General features: G+C 60.4%; 1 protein-coding gene and 1 long non-coding RNA gene across 11 annotated transcripts in view; one reads left to right on the top strand and one right to left on the bottom strand.

Moving 5' to 3' along the window:
- The window catches only part of NTNG2 (netrin G2), a 65818-nt gene extending 62147 nt beyond the window's left edge, over nt 1–3671 (bottom strand). For 7 of the 8 annotated variants that reach the window (XM_042913189.1, XM_042913191.1, XM_042913192.1 and 4 more), the window contains exon 1: nt 3593–3671. The gene's annotated coding sequence lies outside the window, so the exon portion shown is untranslated. Of the gene's footprint in view, nt 1–2832; nt 2880–3592 lie in introns of those variants that run through there. The other variant, XM_042913190.1, reaches the window with a different exon arrangement.
- LOC122205108 lies at nt 84–6852 on the top strand. 3 transcript variants are annotated; one of them, XR_006195902.1, is made up of 4 exons: nt 84–245; nt 5387–5493; nt 5729–5939; nt 6451–6852. It is a non-coding gene; the product is annotated as an uncharacterized LOC122205108 (long non-coding RNA). The 3 variants fall into 3 exon arrangements; XR_006195901.1 differs by having other exon boundaries at nt 5679–5939; XR_006195903.1 differs by lacking the exon at nt 84–245 and adding an exon at nt 3883–4212 and having other exon boundaries at nt 5679–5939.
- The last annotated feature ends 6154 nt before the right edge of the window (nt 6853–13006 follow it).

The raw sequence follows: 13006 nt of genomic DNA, 5'->3' as shown, positions 1-13006 counted from the left end.
AGATTGGGCGCGTTGTCAACGAGGTGATTTGGTTTTTTCCCCTCCTTTCCGGGAGCCGTTAGGTCAGCAGAAGGGCCCCCCCCCCCCCCCCCGCTTCGGGGTCACCGACTTTGCAAAAGGTCCTCGGGAGTCAAGATTGAGTGACCGCGACCGACAAGTCAAAGGTCAGAGTTGTCACCCTGCGTGCAGACGAGTCTGTACGTACAGGTACGGATGAACACAGCGGTCCGTGTGTGGACCCACAGGTAAGAACCAGGAGCTGATAAATCTCTCTCCAAATTCTGAAACGGTGAATTTCATTTGCAATGCTAAGATACCAGGGACATTGAAGACTTCCACAGAAGTGACAGTGGTTTGTCATAATAGGTTTTCTGATCAAGGCCAAAATTCTGCAATAATCCTTAGAGGGTGTGCCCATAAATGAGTCACCATTATGATTATTGCTCTGCTATTTTAAGCTGCTGATAATGATTTAAGAGCCCAAAGAGCTATAACTAAGACAAATGTTACATTGTAGAAAACATGACTCCACTAATGTGGTACGTTCCCAGACACTTGATACATTACCAGTAGAATTTGAGTCCAGCCAGTGTGGGATCCTGGCCAAAAATACTAGCCAATAGGGCAAAGGTTATGGAATGAGTCACAGCAGAAGCGCCCGCATTATTAATTATCCTGGTTATTGTTCTACCTGGGATTATCGCGTCTAAATCCCCAAACTGCTCGGGCATCCGTGCTAACCTCAGCCTGATTCTCACCTGACATCCTCAGGGAAGGTCTCTGAAGAGTTAATCACTTTTCCATGAAACCCCGTCCTCGGCCCAGACACAAACACACACCTGCCAGAAATGACAAACCGGGGAAGTGGACATTGTCCAGCGAGGGCTGGTGGCTCACCTGGGCTCCGGCAGAAGCCCCCAGCCAGTGCCCCCACGCTCCTGGTGGGGGGGGGGGGGGAACTCATAAATCTGCATTAAGGCGGCCCCTGCCCCTGTCTCTGGCTGAAGGGCTCTTGATGGAGATGAATAAGGAGCCCAGGGGGACCACGTTCTCACCGCTCACCTCTGGCTGTTTAAAGAGAAACCTGTTATAGAGCCTGCCTGGCCTTGAATGCGCTCCTTGCTAGAAACTCTCAGAAAGAACCCGCCTGGCGACTATTTTTACAACCTGAGAAAATGTAGTAAAAATAAAATAGCGCGGCCGGCAAAGGTTTGGATGCCTCTACCCAAGCTTCGTGCTGCCCAGAAAACAGCACGTCCCTAATTAATTCTTCCAGCCGCGGACTCCCAACTGTTCACTAACAGGTAGGGAGCTCCCGACGGCCGGCGACACCCCCTCGGGGGCGCTGGCTGCGGGCTTCCTTGATCTGCAGGGCCAGCGGCGGCGGCGGCGGCGCAGGGCTTGGGCTGCGCGGGGAGGCAGCGAGGCCCGGGAGGCCGGGAGGCCACGGAGAGGGGAGCTCGGAGCCCCTGGAAAATCTATTCACCGCTTGGCAGTTCGGTTGGTTTAAGCGCGGCGCGTTCCCTGCAAAGTGGGGTGCTGGTGGAGAGCCAAGGACAACCAAATCTGCGGGGGGTGGGGTAACAAATGTGTTTACAACCAGTCAATCAACGAGCGTTGCTGGTATTATAGGGGGAACTGTGAGCTCAGCGGGCGCACATTACAGCCGGCTTTTGCCAAAAGTGGGGGGGGTGGGGGAAGGAGGGGGGTTGGAGAGAAGCAAGAGTCTCCGGGAAAACGAGGCGGAAAGCAGGGAGTGCGAAGCCAGCAGGGAAATTTCAGAGTAAGAGGTTGTATCCCGGTGGGTCGTTTTCTCCTTGGAAAATAAATCTTCACCTGATATTATTAAGAAACTGCAGCTCCCAGAAACAAACAGAATCAATGCGCTTTATTTTCTTTTAAGAGTCCTCAGGAACCGAGGTGGGGGTGGGGGGCTGATAGCCAGGGTATTAAAACCCGAAAATTAGATTTTACCAGGATTTCTGAACTCCCGATTTCTCTGTCTTATTGAATTAGCGCCTCTCGGAGCTGGCTGGGCTCGGAGCAGGCTCCTCCCCGAGTTGCCGGCTGCGCCCTCGCCTCTTGGGAAACTTGGCGCTGTGGGCGCGGGGGTCCCCTGGGGGGCACTGGAGGAGGCGGTACGGGGGGGGGGGGGCGTTGCCCACCTTGAAGCTTCCTCTCCCTTCCAAGCGGGGGGGGGGGGGGGGCAGCGGGGCGGAGTGAAATCTGCCTTCCAGGGGGGGTGGGGGGTGCCCGAGGGCTAGGAAGGAAGGGGGAGCCCGCTGCGGCCGGGTCACCTTCGCGCCCTCCACCCCCGGGGCCCGGGCCTGGAGGTGTTCCGAGCTCCAGCAGCTAGGCCGCCCCGGGCGCCCCCCAGCCCCGGGACGGGGGCCGGCTCCGGCTCCCCGCGCCCCCACGGCCTCCCGGCGGCCGGGAAGCCCCGAAAAGTTGAGGGCTGGGGAGTGGGGGCGCGAGAAGGGGGCCTCGGCTGCGCGGGGGTCCGTCCCGGCGGACCGAGGGGGTCGGCCGGGGCGCAGTCCGAGCTCCGGGTGGGCTGCAGGAGGCGTGCTTCGCGTAGGGGCGTGCCTCGCAGTCCCGCGGCTGCGGTTCGTCTTTCCGAAGTTGAGTGCGGGGCCCCGGGCGCGATTAACACGCACGCCTTGTAACGAAGGCCGGGCCGGCGCGGAGGGTGTGCCCCCCTCGGTGGGCACCGCCTCCCTCGATCAGGAGCAGCCGAGCAGAGCGCCCGGGAAGCGGTGGCCCCCTGACTCCCGGCGCCGCTTCCAGCAGCGCCCCTGCCTCCGCCGCCCCCCGCCCGCGCGGGCAACTTACTCGGAGCGGGCGGACCCCGCGAGCCCGCGGTCCTCGTCCCGCCTTCCCGCTGCCTCTTCTCCCCCGGTCTGCGGGCCGCCCGGCCCGAGGTTCCGCTCCGCACGTCCGCGAGCCGCTCCGCGCGCACCCCCCGCCCCCGTTAGCCCACCCCTCCACCGCACCGAGAGAACTTTCCAGCCCGGCTGCCCGAGAGTTTGTCTGGGCAACTCGCACAGACCCCGTTTCCGGAGAGCTGGGAAGGGGGGCGCGAGGAAGGGAGGGGGAGGGGGGGGCCGAGGACCGTGGCGGGGAAGTCGGGGTGGAGGCGACGCGCGCGAGAAGGGTTAACTTCCTTTCCACAAACACATGCAGGCGTTCTTGCCACATCTAGCCCCGGCGCACACGCGCGCGCGCGCACACACACACACGCACACACACTCACACTCGCACGCACGATGCCAAAAGACCCTGGTAGGAAAAAGCCAGCCGGAAAGACGAGCTTTTCCTTTAAGACGCTGCCACAAAGGCACACTCACACGCCCCTCTCGGGCGACGCCAGCCCTCCGCGCGTAGCAACAGCCACCGGATAACTTTTGCATCCGAGCCTTTGCTGGGCCGCTTTAAGTGGCTCCCGGGCCCCGGGAAAGGCTGCATGGTCACCCAAGCCCTTTAAAAATGAAACCAGGCTGGCGAAGCTGCAGCCGCTGGTCCCCCCCCCCCCCCCCCCCCCCCCACCCTCCCCCTACCGCGCGCCCGCCGGGGCTCTCCCCGCCCGCCTTACCCCCGCTCCGAGCCGCTTCCCGGCGCGCAGACCCGGGAGGCCGAGGACCGCCGCCCGCGGGCGCTCCGCCTGCCCTGGCCGGCGCTGGGTGGGGGCGCGCGGGCCGGAGGGCTGCGAGCCGCTGCTCCTCGCCGCTCCCGCCGCCGCCGCCGCCGCCGCAGCCGTCAGATCGGGGCTGGGGAGCCCTCCGGCCGCCGGGGGGGCCGCCCGCAGCCGTCCCGGAGACGCGGGCCGGGGGAGGGGGCCGCCCGCGCCGCCCGCATCGCCCGCCCCGGCCGAGCGGGAGGTCGCCTCTAACAAGTGCAAACTTTTGGGGCCCCCTGGGCGGCTCGGAGAGCACCGGCGCGCGGGCACCGGGCGGCCCCCGGCCCGGGTGGGCTTCGCGGCTGCTCGTCGGGGCGCCGGGGCATATCCCCCCGGCGGCGGCGGCGCGGGCCAGATGGCGGGGAGCTTCACCGCCCCCCTGCGCTCCGCTCCAAGTTAATGCCGAGGCTAAATCCTCTTGCCATCCCTCACGATCACCATCGGGGCTTTTATCTCTGGGTCTGATCCGGGCTGCGTAACTTCCTCTGTGTGGCTTTAACACACCATCCCACCACGGAGCAACGGTCTTCTTAAAGGTGCAGGAAGGAAATACTGCGAGGCTCGGGGGACGCGCCACGGCCCGGGGAGGGGCGCCGCCAGCAGGGGCGGCCCGGCGGGCCCGCGGCCAGGGTGGCCCCAGCAGGCGGCCGCGGGAGCGAGCCTGCTCCGGGGGGTCGCTGCCTAAACATCTCCTCCGGGCTCGGGGGCCGGCGGGTCGCGGCGCGCAGAGCGCATCCTCGGGCCGGCCCGGGTCAGGCGCCGCGGGGCTGCAGCTTCCTGTTCCCAAACCCAGGGGCCTGACGGGGTGCCAGCGCCCAGGGGTGTGGGGGCTGCCCCATCGGCACCAGGGAGGGGGCCAAGTGAGTCAGTCCACCCGCCCCCAACAGCCAAGGGCTCAAGGCTGCTGCTCTGACTTCCTCTGTAAAGCGCCGCCACCCAGAAGGCCCCAAGCAGTGGGTAAAAGGGTGGGTGGGTGGATTTGGGGAACTGGGGAGGGGGAGCGATCCGAGCGCACAACCAGAGCCTGAATACCAGCTGACACATCGCCGCCTCCACCCTGATGGGCCCTGCTTTTGATGAAGCCAAGCCAGCTCCGGAGGGAGTGCGGAGTAGGGGGGCAGGAGGGGCCTCACTCCTGGCAAGCCCCGGGGAAGGGAGGGGGGAAGAGGGTGGGGGGAGGACTCCGGCAGGGGCCTAGGGCAGAGGCCAAGGTGCTGGCAACACTGGGCAGCCCTGGGCTCTTCCACCCCCTGGAGGTTTCCGGCCAGGCCCTCTCCCAGGGCTGTGCGGGGAGGCGCCTCCACCTTCCAGGGGGGGTCGTGTGGTTTTCAGGTGCTCCTGGCCTCCTCCTCTGGGGTGGGTTCTCACTGCAATGCTCAAGCAGCCAGCCCTGTCATTTGGACGCATCCAGAACAAAGAGCCTGAGGACGAGAGAGGGAGAGGGACTGGTCCAAGGTCACAGAGGGTGTCAGGACCAGGAGCAAGATGTAGCACCTCAGTGCCCCACCCTCTGCCGCCTCTTAACCTCCACCTTAACCCTTCCCCGCTTTCGGTTTCCCCCTTCGCTTGCAGAGGGGCTGTACCGCTGAATAACATTTCGGCTATTGTCACAAAGCAGGCAGATGATGCAGAATTAAAGACTGTCATCTGCTTTAATAATAATACCAGTAACAATAATTTAGCATTTATTGAACACCTGTTTTATGCCAGGCTTCGTGCAAACCGGTCCGTGCGTATCAGCCGCTGATCCTTCCCCACAGACCGGTGACTTAACTCCTATTAGCAAAGTCCCGAGTTACAGATGAAGCTTAGAGATGGTGAGTCGTTTGCCCAAGGTCACACAGCTAAGGAAGACTGTGGCCTGGGAGGCAGGGCTCTCCGGCCCCCGGGGGGGGGGGGTACTCTGCCACCGCCTGACTTACTGGTGAACTTGGGGCGCAGCACAGATTGCCCCTGGACCTCAGTTTCCCCACTTGCGAGATGCGAATCCTTCCTCTTCCAGGGAGGGGTCAGAACAAGGCCGCCAAGTGCCTGCTCCTGTCTTGCTCCCAGACCCCTCTCGCTGGAGAGGGGCTCACCCCCGCAGAGATGTCCGGGAGAGCAGATCCATGCCAGCCCCTGGTTAGCCTGCGCCCTGGCTTCAAAGCATCCAGCAGGAGAAAGCTCCTCAGAGGAGGAGAACAGATCTCAGCGATTTGATTTCTAAGCACCAGGCCTCCAGGCAGCAGCAAAGGGCACAGCGTGGGGCTTGTGTGCAGGCAGGGTGAGTGATGACCCCGGTCGGCCCTCAGCCTGCTGTCGCCCCCAGGCAGGGCCATCAATTACAGGGGAAACGCCCTACTCCTCCATCATCTCGACACTGTCGGGAACAGCCAACAAGATGTGGAGGAAGATGCTTCTCATTTGTGGCTCATCTAAACACAGTGGGGGGACCCGGGGTGCATCCTCCCGATTATCCCCCCACCCCAGGGTTTCAGTGACCCATATGCAAAGCTCTGTGCCCCTGGAAACAATGTTTAAAACCCCTCTCCAGCCCTCCTCTCCCCAGTGCTTCCTGCCTCTCCCACAAGCTGATGCCAGCAGACTTTTTCAGGGACCCATCTGGAAACTGTCTTCTGGTCTCCCCACTTCCAGACCCTGGAAATTATGGGATGGCAGAAAGAAGCAGTGCCCCGAGTCAGGGTAGCGGGCTTTCCTCTGTTCAGCCCCTAACTGGGTGAGTGGCCCAGGGTCATCATTTTCCCTGCTTTGAGCCTCAGTTTCTCTATCTGCAGCACCCAGAGGATTTGCCCCGGAAGGTGGTCCCTTTGCGATGGTCCTGACAGCCAGCCGGTGGGAGCATCCAGAAGACCCGGTTCCTTTCCAGTGAACAATAAAGACGGGAAATAAGCAGGACGCTAGCCATGTAGGGACCAGGTGGTCAAGGGATGTTCATTTTAAAACTTCATCAAGGAACCTTATGACAAATGACCTTTTCCGGGTATTGAAAAGGAGCTGAGCACCAGGGGCAGGAAAGTGTTAATGAATCTCTCCCCCAACCAAAATAACATGAAATAAGATAAAAATCCTTGCCGGCCCCCCTCTTGCCAGCAGCCCGACCATCCTCCTCAGTGGCGGGGTTTTGGCTTCACTACGCAGCCTTAATTTGAATTGTGTATGTGAAATCGACTACCAAAAGGCATCTGCAGAACAATGCATTTAATTTGATTCCATCCATGGTTTTTTTTTAGGATATCTATAAACTAAAGATACCAAAGTATGAAGAGGAGAGATGGGGGTGGGGGGGGGGAAGACATATGACAGGCTTTACTACATACATATTCTTTCTGTGTTGCCTCCTTTCAGGGAGGAAATATGCGTGGATGGCGTGGGCGAGTAATAAGAAATTATAAAGTCACACGCAAAAACCATCTACCGGCTTTGCAATGAGAGGTAGCAGCTGAGGTCCAGGCCCTCTGGGGTTTGGGGGAGAAGGCAAACCCTGCTGCAGACAGACAAAAGCACAGACGGATGAAATGAGCCCACACCACTGATTAAAGTCAAGTGTAAGCTCCAGGGCCACCCCCACCGTGGTTTCACCCTCTGCCTCTCTCACTCCGTTCTCTGTTACGCCAGACCAAGGTTTTGATTTGTCCTCCTGACCTTGAGCAGTTGTGATGCAGCTATAAGTAGTAAGATCCTGGGAACTCGCCCAGGACTATCTAGGGGTTTCAAGGCATCCCTGGGCCCCTTACTTCCACAGCCAAGGCAGGGGCAGGGGGAGAGAGACCAAGCCCCAAGCCCAGGGCCTTGCCAAAGGTGACACCCCCAGGCAGCGGCAGAGGCTTCAAGAAGCACCCCGACTCCTCCCTGCCAGTTCCCTGCTCTAATCTCCAGACCATACTCCCATTAATTATTATTACTGTATTAATCATACATGTGATTAATTCAGTAATGGTGATTCATAATTGATTGCATTTTATATGGCGCCTTTCATCCACACATCTCCCAAGATGTGCGCTGCCTATAACAAGAGACACATAGAGCAGAACGTGTTCTTTGCTCGCTTGCATTTTGTTGGATAAACTTCTCGTCACAGAGGCAGGGGGCTAATGGTTTTCGGGGAGACCGGGTTTGCCAGCCCCAGCCCGGTGCCCGTCTCCCCGAGTGCAGCTCAGGCAGCGCTCTCCCAGCTGGGGGCTCCTGCTGCACCTGCCTGGTGGTGGCCGCGCCCCGGGAGCCCTGCAGACCCCCTTCCCTTGGCAGGTGAGCCGGCCTGGGACCCAGGCTGCCGAGCAAGGCTGGCTTGGGCTCCAAGGTGGGCCGGGGCGGCACTGGACGAGGGCCCTGGGGTTTGACTCACTGGGTAGGAGCCCTACCTCCCCTGTTAATTAGCTGTGTGACCTTGAGTAAGCGACTGCCCCTCTCTGCCTCAGTTTACCCAAGCAAAAAACGGGACTGGCAAAAGGATCTTTCCTCCTAGGGTTATCGCAAAATTTACGTGCGATGATGCTCGTCGGGGGCTCTACAGCTGGCACGGAATAAGTGCTGGGTAACTTTGAGCAGCAGCCCTGCAGGTCGGACGCCTGGTTCCAGCAGCAGCTCTGTGAGCAGGCTGCTCTCTCCCCTTCTCTGGGCCTCAGTTTCAGCCGCTGCAGAGTGGGATGGCCAGGCAGCACTGAAGGTTCCTTCTACGTCTTAAACGGGCACATGCTCTAATAGTGGTGGGGCTTCGGGGCTTTAGAGACACGCAGCCCCGGGCTCGCCCTCCGGCTCACCATTTCCTAGTTGTGTGACCTTGGCTAAAGGACTCCCCTTGCCAAGCCTCAGTTGCTGGCTCTGGAATACGGGTGTAATCGTGGCACCCGATGCCTAGGCTTGGTGTCCGGATTTAATGAGCTAATGCTTAAGACCTGTCTGGCTTCTAGAAAGTGCTTAACACAAGGTGGCTCTGGTATTCCACACCAGGCGTGGTGCACCGCACTTTATTGGTATCCTCTCATTTCTGCTTTCCTACCACCCCGTGAAAGAGGCTGGTATCCTCACCGTTGTCAGGGGAGAGTACCGAGGCTGAGAAGTCTGTCCCGGGTGATTCAGTTCGGGGCGTGTCGGGATTCGAACCCAGGCCTCGTGGCTGGGCTCCGTGATGTATGGTCCCTGTCCTACGCTTATTGTTCCAGAATGGTTTTCTTCCCAAAGATCCTGGGAGGGAGCTGGCAGCGCTGCCCCCCCCTTGTCAGCGGAAGACCCGGGGGCCCAGAGTGCTTTTGAGCCTTCTCCAGGGCGCCCAGCAAGCAAGCGCTCGGGCCAGCAGAACAGACTGCTGAACGGGTGGAAATGCGACTGGGCCACCTGCCTTTGCTTTCTGAGTCTCCCCTCTGCGCCCCCCGCGGCCCTGCTGGGATCCCGTGGTCCATGTGAGAATGTTCCATTCCTGAGCCCCGGGCAGCATGGCGGGACGGTGCTGGTGAACCCCGGCTCCTCCAGGCCTGGCTGCTTGGCCCCTTCGAGAGGGGTGTTTGCTGCAAGGAGGAAGCCCCCCCACCCCCGACCCCAGTCCCCGGGGGGCCGGCAGGAAGCTGGGGTGTCAGCCCAGTCGGTGCCTGCAACACATAGCGGGCCTCCAGTCTGCAGAACTAATTGCTGCTCTCACCCCTGCAGACTCTAGAGTTTCTGGGGGGGGGGGGCGGGGGTTCAGGCCTGGGAGGTGGAGGGTACAAAGGGGCACTGGCCTCCCTCTCTCGGTGTGGGGCGGGTAACTACCCTGGCCCCGCCAGCTTGGACCTATGGAGATGTCTCCCTGCTGAGCACCTACTGTGTGCCAGCACCCCACCAGGCCCTGGGTGGGGGTGCAAACGGAGACAAGTCCACCGGGTCCTGCTTTTAGATCATTCATGTCACAGGCCTCAAGCTGCCCGTGTGCCTCACATAGGTTTCCTGAGCACCTACTATGTGTCAGGAACTGTCAGGTCAGGGAGGCAGCTGAGTCTGGGGAAGTATGAATGTGTGTGTGTGTGTGTGTGTGTGTGTGTGTGTGTGTACCTGCACGTGTTTCTACAGGCCCAGTGCAAATGTGCCAGCCTGGCAGCCTTGTAAAAAAACAAAACAAAAAAACACGACAACCCTAGATAAACCAGAGCGAACCTGACTCTCAGGACAGGAGAGAGGAAAGTTCAAACCAAGAGCTACGAGAACCATGACACCCAGACTCTGTGGGAGCCCGGACCTCGGTCCCAGCTTTTCCAGCCTTAGTTTCCCCGCCTGCCAAGCGGGGATAAGAACACCACCTGCTCCTCCCGGTCGAGGCGTCTCCTCTAGCCAAACCAGAGTTGGGGATCCACTCTTGGGAGGCTGACCGGCCACCCCCAGCCCCACTCACTCCTCTCCCGACGTGGGGGACGTTTCTCCCAACTCTCAGTGCAGGGAGAGGGGGGCAGGAGGGCTGGGGGCGCCGAAGGAGCCACGCCCACTCTCGCAGGTGGGATCTTTCACCTGGGTCCTCCCCGGGCTCGCCGGGTGTGCAGGCTGGTCAAGGGGCCGCCTGGCCCAAGGGGTGTTTGGAGGTGGGGGGGGACGCACACCGGCCAGGAGAAAGGAGCTGAATAAAAGCGGCAAGCTGAAGGGAAAAGGCTGTGTCAGCTGAAGGAAGCTGTCCCCTGCTCCCACCCCAGACTCCTCATCTGGAGGAAAACATTTTTCTTTCTTACAGCGCGGGCGACCCAAGCAAGCCTCCAGGACGGTCTTTCCCTGACATGCGCTGATGACGATATAATTCACCCAGTGATAGAAATACCTGCTCTACCGTCGCGGCTGGCTCCCTCCTGCTCCCCATGAGCTGGAGAGGCCTGGGTACCAGAGCCCCCCTCAGGTCCCCACCAGGCAGACATGCCAAGTCCTGGGCAGACCGACAACGTCTGCTGGGAATTCTGACAGGCAGCCCCCGGTGCGAGAAAGAAATAAACAGAAGGGCATCCCTCCGACTCTGTCTCTCCTGGTCACCCGCGCTCACCTGCGAGAATTGCTTCCAGTTTCCTCATCGAGTTGTCGCCTGCGGGGCCGCCGAGCATACGACCTTCTCTGCCATCGAAACACTGAATTCTAGGAGCCTGGCTCCCTCGGCCCTCGGCCCTCGGCCCTGCTCTGGGTCCTGCCCCAAGGGCCCACGTCTGTGCTTCTGGGGACTCCTGGCTCTCTCCCTCACTCCCCGTCAAGCTCTTCTGCCCAGAGCAGGGCCTCGGGACGAGGGCCCCAGAGAAGCTGCAAGTACCATCGCGCATGAAGCTTGACTCCTGCCCCTGGAGACCTGCATCGCTCTCTGGCTTCATGGCGGTCGGCCTAACGGACGGGGACAGCTCGCAGCTGACGGCGTTCCCTCGCTCGACTGACCGCTGGCTGTCAGCTGCGACCTCTAGGATGTCCACACTTAACCCACGCTGCCCCTGCTCCCGGGAGGGCTCCTTGCGCTCTGAGGGGTCCTAACGAGCCTTCGTCTTCAGTGGGGTCCTCCCGGCCCTTCTGCCTTCTGGGGTCCCACCCCTGCTCCCCCTTTCGCTAGCGGCTGTGTGCAGGGCCGGGGAGGACAAGCCAGGTGGTCGCCTGACCACATGCTTTGCTTTCTGTGTCATCTGACAGACACAAGGGCATGGCTTCTGGCATCCCACCCAGTGGACGACTCCCAGAAGTGGGGTGTGTGTGTGTGTGTGTGTGTGTGTGTGTTTTAATCTGGAAAAACACAAGCTCTGGATCCAGTTTCCTTATTTATTTATTTTTTTAGACAGAGAGACAAAGAGAGAGAGAGAGAGAGAGAGCAAGCAGGGAGAGGCAGAGAGAGAATCCTAAGCAGGCTCTGAGCTGTCAGCACGGAGCCCGATGCGGGGCTCGAACTCACAAACCTCGAGATCGTGACCTGAGCCAGAGTCGGCACTGAACCCACTGAGCCCCCCAGGCGCCCCTGGATGCAGTTTCTTCTTATCTTGGCCCCGCTAATTCCCAAGTCCAAATTTGCTGGCCCAGTGCAGTTACAGGGCTTGTCAAGATTCAGCCCTTTCCATGCCCCGCCTAGGGCCACATGAGGGACCCCTCTGCATTGCTGTCACCGCCCAGTGACTCTCACTGCTTTGGCCTTTGCTGCGGGGCCTCCAGGGTCCTGAGCCATGCCTCTGGGGGGGCAGTTTCTGAGCAGGTGGTGATGCCTCCCCACCCCCCCACCCCCCGCCCCAACCTTCAGACTCTGCGTGAGGGTCTCTGGCCACACTCACAGCCAGCCTGGGGAGTACGGGCAGGGCCCCCGAACGTGACAGCCCAGGCCGAGAGTCCCTGCACTGACACTCGTTTCCTCGGGCACCTTCGGCACCTCACTTTTCTGTCTGTACGGTGGGGACGAGAGTAGCTCCCACGTCTCGGGCTCCTTGTAAAGATTTAATCATGAAATAGTTAAATAATGGCTTCAGGGTGCTCAGAGGGCCCCAGGAGCCCCCAGTGGGATCAGGCTGCCGGCACAGGTTGGCCCTGGATCCCAGACGGCCCCCAGACACAGGATGTGCTGGGCTCACTCACCTCAAGGGGGAAATGCCACCTCTGACCTTGAACATCCCGAGACAGTCAAACCAGGGCGACGCCAGATGCCGAGGGGAATACAACTTCAGGGCCTGTAGAGACCTGTCCTCCCATGCAGATCAACGGTTCTATTTTTAAAATAAACTTTTACAATGTTTATTTATTTTGAGAGAGAGAGAGAGAGAGAGAGAGAGCATGAGCAGGGGAGGAAAAGAGAGAGAGGCAGACACAGAATCCGAAGCAGGCTCCAGGCTCCGAGCTGTCAGCACAGAGCCCGATGGGGGGCTCGAACCCACAAGCTAGGAGATCACGACTTGAGTCGACGTCGGATGCTTGACCTACTGAGCCACTTGGGCGCCCCACAAATCAGCTGTTCTGTAAGGCCAACTCAAACCGCCATCCACCTTGAGGCCAGGAGCACAACCGTCTCTCTTCCGAACCCCGCCTCCCTGCCATCACCCCTGCTCACCTGCTGGGCCTTACTCTGCGGCCACAGCTACTCTGGACACAGAGCTCTGGAGACGCTGCTGGGGTTTCTCTAAAGAAATCCCTTATCAGCTGATACCAGACCGCGTGCCAGACCCCAGGGGAGGCGTTCTTGTTGCCTCCACCTTACAAATAGGGAAACTGAGGCTCAGAGAGTAACACGGCTCACTCCAAGTCCCGCACCAGGACCTTGACCACCCCACCCTCCCCGCCCCGCCGCACCGCACTGGCTCAGAGGTTCTCGCCCCAAGTCTGTCCCCTGTGACCTCTGGGACGTTGGCTGAGTCCTGCCCTCCCTCGCTGGGCCTC

Source organism: Panthera leo, chromosome D4 (genome assembly GCF_018350215.1).
Source record: "Panthera leo isolate Ple1 chromosome D4, P.leo_Ple1_pat1.1, whole genome shotgun sequence".
Taxonomy (NCBI): Eukaryota; Metazoa; Chordata; class Mammalia; order Carnivora; family Felidae; genus Panthera; species Panthera leo.
Note: the sequence above shows the minus strand (reverse complement) of the source record. Positions and strands in the feature narration are given on the sequence as shown.